Consider the following 8534-nt stretch of genomic DNA (forward strand, 5'->3'; position numbering starts at 1 on the left):
AACTAACTGGTGTGTGTGCTTACCTGTGACCATTTCCATTTGCACAAATCTGCACCTGTATGGGGGCAAATGTGTTTCTCCCTACCTTTGACTCAGAGCCACCACCACTGGGATCGTGTCACTTCACCCCCTTGCTTCTCTGTAACCTCCTCTCCAACAGTGAGGAGCCCGGCTCCCATCACCTGCTGCCCCTTTACGTAATTGTTCGATTCCAGTCTGCACGCGCGCTGGCTTGGGAATGGTTAACCTGCGCCCACATGGGAAACCAGCTCTAGCTAGAGTCAGTGCCTGGGTGCGGACATTGGTCTGCAAGACCAAGAACAGGTCTTGGCTGTTCTGCTCTGTGTTGTTCATTCTTTTTGTGTGTGTGACTCAGTTTGGAAGTGTCTATTGACCTATCCACAATCTCAGGGACTCTGCCTCCGCTGAGTCGAGTCTATTCGTTAGCGCTGCCGACCCCCCCCCCCCCCCCCCCCCCCCCCCCGCAAGCTTCTTCATCTCTCTCACCGAGTTTGGTTTCTCACATTTAATTCTGATTCTTTCTTGGACCTTCCACTCTCCGCGTCGACAGTATCCATCTACTCTCACGTGTTTTCTCTCCTCTTATTAGAGCCCTTCACATATTAATCCCAGTTCTCGTAAATTCTTCATATGACGATTCCAGCCGCTGTCCCGTATCCAACTCTGGTTCTGGCGACTGCTCATCTCTTGCCTTCATCATGCCTTGTACACTTTGTGTCGAGAGCCAGACGTGTTGTACTGTGTGACGGGGAGGTACCCCAGCCTTGGTGTGAGGATTCATGTTAATCTGGCCAGGGGTTCTGCCTGTTCAGTGCTTGCTGTCCCTCTGGTGTCCCTACCTTTGCCTGTCCCCTGAACCCAGACTTCCCTGAATGCTCGTCAGAGAGAGAGAGAGGGTCTGTGTTCCCCCACAGGAGCCCTGCTGGCATGCAGTGAGGTTGGAGGAGGGCAGGCTTCTGCGTTCGTTGAGCTACATCTCGTGTCGGAGCTGGTCTGCATCCGGGGCTGTGGCTTTCACGTGCCTCTCCAGTGCCACTCATTCTGTCCTGGGCCCTGCATGCTGGCTGGCTGCCTACTCTCCTTCACGGACCCCTCCCCATGTTGACTATGATGTAGGGAACATGTAACTTCTCCTTCTGGAGAGATGGGAGGATGATTGGACTCCTCCCCAGCTACTCTGAGGGCCTGACAGCTTTCTCCCCCCAGAGGGAGCTTTTGTAGAGAGAAGGTTCTGGGCATGCCTCAGCCTGTTGCACCTCCCTTCCTGCGGCCAGGGCCAGGATAGGTCTTGACTGTGAAAACCCAATGAACTTCTCAGTTTCCAGCAATTCATCAAAACGACCACCTCCCGTTCCTCCCAGTGGAGGCTCCGGCAGCTGCTTGTTTGGGACCAGCTCATCCTGGCTGTGACTCTCTGGATAAACCTGTCTCTCCAGATTTCTGGGTACACTGTGTCCTGACCTCCCTTCTCCTAGTTTCCGAGAAAAGCCATCAGCTTTTGGTCTGTCCAGTTTGATCTTATTGCAAGGACGGGAGCGATGGTTTACAGGTTCCTTACATGTCAGAGTGCCAGAATTCTATTTTAAGTGGTGTTGAGGTTTGCCTTCACGATAGATTACCTTCATAAAAGGAGCAGGAAATGTTCCCATTTTTTCCAAAACATAAAACCAACTCAACTTTTGAAGTCCATCTTTAAAGTTGAATATATGAGGTTATGACCTTAGGAATAACAACCGAAGCCTCGGTTATTTGTTTTAATAAAATATTCTGATTTGACGATATGACCTCTAAAATCACCCCAAAGTAAATTTAATTAATGTTTTCCAGTCTCTCCTGGTTCTTACTTTATTGTTCCAAGTATACATTTTTTTTCCGATAAACTTTTAAATTTTAAAATATTTGGCTCTAAATTTTAAATTGGATTAACAAACAGGCTGTAGGAAAAACTCCAGGGTAATTTTGATAATTGTGCAGTGGAATGAAGTTTAACTTCCTGGAGGAACATGTTCCTGTCCATTCATTTCAATGCAATTCAATTCAAAAAAAGTACACTGATTCCTACCTTGAATCATTACTTGGCTGAGTCATTTTTCCTCATATCCACTCTGTGCTCCCACCGGAGACACAAACATGATTAATATTGTTTCCTTGATCTAAAGGAAGGGTGAGCAGTGAGGGGAGAATGGTTTGCATGAGAGGAGTCTAGCTGATGCTAGAAGTCAAGGACGCCCTTCTGAAGAGAAGTGAAGACAGATTTGGGGATGGGCGGCTTCGTACTGAGGGCCGGGATGCGGTCCTGGTCGTGATGTGCTTGGTGTGACTAACGAAGGGATGAGTGAGGTCCTCACGTTTCACAGGATGGGGAGGGAACCATGAACGGAGGAAGCAATTTCTGCGAGCAGGCATGGAACAACACGATAAATCCGGGAGGGTGGATTTTGTTCACGTTTCTTCTGCTCCCTTTGATACGTGTATATGACCTTTCATCTTTAGCCTGCAGTAGAATTACTGAAGGTTGAACTAGCCGCACACACCTGGGAAAAACCCACGTGTTTGTAACGTGTAGTTTTTTGCACACTGCCGGACTTGGTTTTCCAGGGCTTAAAATTCGAATTGTTGGATTTGACCTCTGCCAGACTATGTGAACTCTCACCAGAGGAGTTCCATTACAAAATGGAAAACTGGAAACTAACTGGTGGAAATTTTACAAAATAGGGTCCATGTATCGGACAAATGAGCTAGATTAAATAGTTCCTTTCTAGCCCTAAAATATCTATCATACTGTTATATTACTGGTGAGGACATTTTGCACCCATTTGCTGGCCTCTTAAAAAATTTTTTTTAATGTTTTTATTTATTTTTGAAGGAGAGAGACAGAGAATGAGCAGGAGAGGAGCAGAGAGAGAGGGAGACCCCAAATCCGACGCAGGCTCCAGGCTCGAAGCTGTCAGCACAGAGCCCGACGCAGGGCTCGAACTCATGAACCTCGAGATCACGACCTGAGCCGAAGCTGACGTTCAACCGACTGAGCCACCCAGACGCCCCTAGTCTCTTAGGAAAGTCTTTGAAATAGCTCAGACAAGAAATTATAAGTTGAACTAGGTGAGCGCCCGTGGGGTGGATGTTGGGGTGTGTGATCCCAACATGGGAACAATTCACATAACAGGACATGCCTCTGATTGCACGTGCTGGATTTCCCAGCAATAAGGAAAATAAGGCTAATGTCCAGCAAGATTCACAGCCATCCCAGAATATTAAATGGCACAAATAATAAATGTGAGGCTCGTAATAAAATGTGCATCCATCATTGAATTGAGGCCCTGCATGATCCCTGGAAGGAAGCCCTCGGGAGTGTGGCGTTGTCTTCCGGTGACACCCTGGGAGATGTGAGTGAGTTAAATGCAGGTAGAGTTTTATGGCCAGTTAGAGTGACAATCAGACTATCTGGCAGCCACAAATGCAGATATAGAAGGATCTGGCAAAGAGAAACCCGTGGGCCAGTTGGAGGAGAGCAGGTGCGCGTACTGGAAGTCAGCAGGTGGTGACAAGGGGGGCTTCCTGTATTAGGTGTCCGTGGAGGGAGCAAGCAATGGTGTGTGTGTTTTGACTTTAACAGCTTTGTATTCATATAAAGTACTTGATGAAGACACCTGGATTCGTTTACACAATATTGCAAAACTTGACCTTTATCAGACTGTTCAGGAGGCCCGTAGTATGATCTGTGAATCACATTTATGTTTCTATTGAGGATGGTTTTTGTTTCGTTAAAATAGCACAAAAGATATTTGCCTCTCATTCAATTACTGATATAAGCCTAACTGATATAACTGATATAAGCCTTTTCATTTTATACATATTTTTCAGGAGAAACACCCCACTGTCACCTGTTTGAATGACTCCTTCTCCACATCAGCAGGCTTTCCAACCCGACTTGCTTGGGTTCCTAGAACGCGCTGGGAACACTCCCCTCCCTGATTTCCATATGGGTCACTTTCAAGCTCCGTCCTGATCGTGGAATTTAAAACTATAACTCCTTAGTGTGAATTACCATCTGACATGCTGTGTGTTTTACTTAGCTATCTACTCATTCCTTACATCGTCTCTTCCCAACTTAGAATTAAGATCCACGAAAGTAGGAATTTTTGTTTTGTCCAGTGATGAGCTCTCAGGATTGAGACCAGTGCTAGCAACAGGGGAGGCTGTCACCAAGCATATGTTGAATTAACTGATGAACAAAGAAACGAATTACCACCCATCCACCAAGCCAAAGTGTGAACATTTTTTTTTTTGACAGGAAAGAGGATTTATTGGTGGGCACGAATAAGGAGGGGGAAACACCAAAGTTCTCATGAGTGTGGAGCCCGCCACCTGTCCCAGGGGCTGTGATGAGAGATACATTTGACCCCGCAGCCATCTGGGATGAGCTGCTCTCCAGCCACTTCGTCTTGAAATTTGTCCGCGTTAACTTAGCAATGCCCCACTTCTTGGAGCTGTGGATCTAGGGAGTGATGGAAGGAATAGGAACAGAAAGCCTGGACACCGGGGCAAGGAAAGGCAGGAAGGAACAAAGCCACAGCACAACTCATCTTCTGGTGGTCAGGGAGCTTGAACTTGGCCCTGTGTAGGGCCTCAGTCACATGCTCCTTGCTCTACAGGTTGGTGCGGATGGACGTGGTGACTTGGCCAATGTGGACCTTGGCCGCTGTGCTCTGGGGTTTTCCCAGCAACACCCAGGTGTCTACATTAAGTACTTTATATGAATCCAGGTGTCTTGGTTAAGGTCAGACACGACTGTCCACTGGAAAGGGCTATCTCCAGGGTCCCTCTTGGCAACCCACGCAACCAACAGGCTGCAGACGCCACCGAGGAGGCCGCTGTCTGCAGCCATCGGTCACTGGGTCCCCGCGGGCAAAGAGCTTGGCTGGTTGCAGACAGAGCGTGAAAATTCTTAAATTTGCCAGCCTGGTTCTTGCTGCCTCTTCCTCACAAATTGAGGCCAAGAAACAGACGGGTTTTTTTTTTTTTTCAGTTTTTTCAGGTTATTCCCTAGAAACTTTGAAAATACCCCAAATACCAGTGGTGCTTGGGATAGAACAAAGCCTCCATGAATTTGAGCAGGTTTAAGACTTTAATGGTGACTTCGGGTGATGTGAAGCTTGCCATTACTCTCATGTTTAATATTTCCCTTCATCGAATACATGGCGTGGTAGTTTCAGTTCAGAAAAGCAACGTGTTCCTATGTCATCAAGATCTTTAAAAAGCACTGTAAAGAAACCAAAGCGTGGGTTTTCGGCAAAAGCACCCACACAACGTAATGAAACTTATTTTATTAGCTCTTCACTAGACGAGAAGTAATGGCCATTTTGCGGGAGCTCATTAAGATAAGTGGAGATTGTAGTCAGCCTCAGGCTCGAGGGGGCCCCCAGGGGAACTTACAAGGCAATGTCTCCCCTTTATGGACCTCCCAGCACCAGACTCTAAGCAATAATGCATCTCGTGGTTGGCATTGAACTGGCTTCTTCCTGGTAACTGACCCAAAATTCGCGTTGATGATTTTGCCCATTCGGTGCTGAAACAGGCACTTCACGGCACACTGAAGGCTCCTTTTATTGGCCTTACTGTACCACTTACTTGTTGTTATTTTAGAAATTTTACTGAACTCTTTCGAACCCTCCAAACAGGGGCATTACTAACAGTGTGTCGCTGCAAAGTTCGGAGAGCAGACTCCAAGATTCCCGGAGGTACAGCTCAGGACTGATTCCTCCCAGCACTTTCTTCTCCCAGGCGGACCTCCTTCCTTCCCCGCCGTCTTCATATCTGTGCCAGGACCCGAGGGAAAGACCGGTAAAAGTAAGGGGTTGACTTCTCATCCACGTAATTGGCTTTAGGGTTATTTGGCGGGGGGTAGAGACAAAGAAGGAGTCATCACTCAGGCAGTGACATTAGCAGCCAAGGGTGTTGTAGCCAAGACCAGTCATCGCGGAAACCAGCACAGGCTGGAGGTACCAGGAACTGATAACCAGCAAAGTCAAGAGAGCCTGAAAGAACCAAGGGCTGATAATCCCTGGGACCAGAGAAGCCAGCAACCGGACCCAAGGCTGGTGACACCCACTGACAAGGGGGGGGATCCTACAGCCACCTCTCCGACTCTCCACGACCCTCCCACATCTGACCACGTGTGAGAGCTGACCCCCAAGGCTCTGCCCGACTGATCTCTGAACGTAACAGAGATCGTCCACTGCTCGAACACAGGAAGGGGTAAGCGTGGAGAGAGGAAGCTCCACCTCAGCTATACGCCCACGGACTGACTTCCCGTTTGGTTGGTTAACTACCCCCCCACCCCCGCCCCTTGTTGTATCTTGTTTGTTGGGTGACTTCGTCTTGTGCTTTGCTTTGTGTGACATGTGTGAAGCCAAGTTAAATGCTTGGTGAAATGTCATCGACTTTGGAATCCTAAACCAGATTTATAATTATGTTAAATTTGCTTTATGACTGAATAATGTTGACATTGTTGAAAGATACAACTCATGTGTGTGACTGCATAGAATGTTCATGATCCGGGTAGAACTCTGGCTCATTTCCCTCCTACAGCACACAAGCCCTGGGCCAGCGGGGCCAGTCCTTCAGAACACCAAGCTCTTTGGGGCGCCTGGGTGGCTCAGTTGGTTAAACGTCTGACTCTTGATTTCTGCTCAGTTCATGAGCCCCGTTGAGCTCTGAGCTGAGTGTGGAGCCTGCTTGGAATTCTTCCTCCCCCTCTCTCTGCCCTACTCCTGCTCGTGCTCTCTCTCTTTCTTAAAATAAATGAATAAACTTAAAAAAAAGAGTACGAAGCTCTCGGCATAGCGATCACTTGAAACCAAAAATATTAAATACATTAAGTTTTACTATGTAAATTATTTCATCATCTATATCTTGAAGCACAATATTGAGATTTATTTGTTGAAAGAATAAATGAGTGAATTCTAGGGGACATAGTACAACATTCTTTTTAAAGTTGTGTTTTTAAGGAAATAATTTCTTTTATTTGGATGAAATATGGTATTAAATCCCATCTTTTCTGATCACTAATCATTATTTATTTACGGCTTGTTTTGCTTAAAATGTGTGTTCCTAATTATTTTTCTTTTCAAATATTAATTTCTGATAGTATAAAGTTTCCATTTTTGGGTGCCTGGGTGGCTCAGTCTGTTAAGCGTCCGACTCCGACTCAGGTCATGATCTCGTGGTTTGTTGAGTCCAAGCCCCACGTCGGGCTCTGTGCTGACGGCTCGGAGCCTGGAGCCTGCTTCCGATTCTGTGTCTCCCTCTCTCTCTGCCCTTCCCCCACTTGTGCTCTGTCTCTCTGTCTCTAAAAAAACAACATTAAAAAAGGTTTATACAGTTTCCATTTTCTGTGAATATGCCATATTGAATCAGTTGTTAGAGTATTGCTCTGAATGAGAGAAAATCCATATCAGTATCATCATGGGAAAAAGTGGTACATCCAGAAATTAATCAATACACTTTTTGCAAGTTTCTTTTTGATCTAACCCAAGAAACTTTTCTGTAGTAAATATTAACTTTCTGAAAAACTGATCCCCCAAAGAATTAAATGTGGGGAGATCACATGTGCCAGGACACCTAGTGCAGACTTTGGGGCTCACACAGATGCCAATCGAGAATGTGCTTCCTGTGTTGGTCTGTCAGCTTCCTGAGGCTGGGCTGGCCCCACACCACCGCCTCCCCCTGATATGCAGAGCTTCCCACCTTGCGGTTGTGACAAGGATTAAATAGGCTAATGTGTGGAAAGCACTTGGAATAGTTCCTGGAGCACTGCAAGGACTCAGAAAATAGTAGTTAATTAGGGGCGCCTGGGTGGCTCAGTCGGTTGAGCCTCCGACTTCGGCTCAGGTCACGATCTCACAGTTCATGAGTTCGAGCCCCGCCTCGGGCTCTGTACTGATGGCTCGGAGCCTGGAGCCTGCTTCGGATTCTGTGTCTCCCCCTCTCTCTGCCCCTCCCCTGCTCATGCTCTGTCTCAAAAATAAATAAACATTTAAAAAAATTAAAAAAAAGAAAATAGTAGTGAATTAGATTATGAAGATGATGGTGATGGTGTGATGGTGATGAATATAGTGACGTTCCAGGCCCCTGAGACAAGTCGTCAGAAATTATTGCTTGGAGTATTTTCTAAAGACCAATGATTTCCAGTCTGGGTGATGCCTGAAACTCATGAATCCACCGGGAAAACACACTTGTGACTTCCCACGTGGACAATAGTATGTACCGTCTGCTGTGCTCTAGATACTGTTTCATCGTTTACTTTTCATAACGACATGAACGGCTGTGGCTCTTCATGCTGTGTCAGGGAGCTGCCCACTCTGCCCTCACCCATGAGGCTGCTTAACGCTGTGCCAGCGGCCTGCCCTCCTCCCACCTTCCGAGGAAGACCGACTCCCCCGGGCTCAAGGCTCCTTCTCACCATCTTCTCTCCTCTCCGATCTCCTCTCAGGTCCGTTTGTTGCCTTTTT

General features: G+C 46.9%; 1 pseudogene; it reads right to left on the bottom strand.

The window, feature by feature from the left end:
* Window positions 1-4827: 4827 nt before the first annotated feature.
* On the bottom strand, window positions 4828-4952 carry LOC122471076 (annotated as a pseudogene).
* Between the last annotated feature and the right edge of the window lie 3582 nt (window positions 4953-8534).

Source organism: Prionailurus bengalensis, chromosome D3 (genome assembly GCF_016509475.1).
Source record: "Prionailurus bengalensis isolate Pbe53 chromosome D3, Fcat_Pben_1.1_paternal_pri, whole genome shotgun sequence".
Taxonomy (NCBI): Eukaryota; Metazoa; Chordata; class Mammalia; order Carnivora; family Felidae; genus Prionailurus; species Prionailurus bengalensis.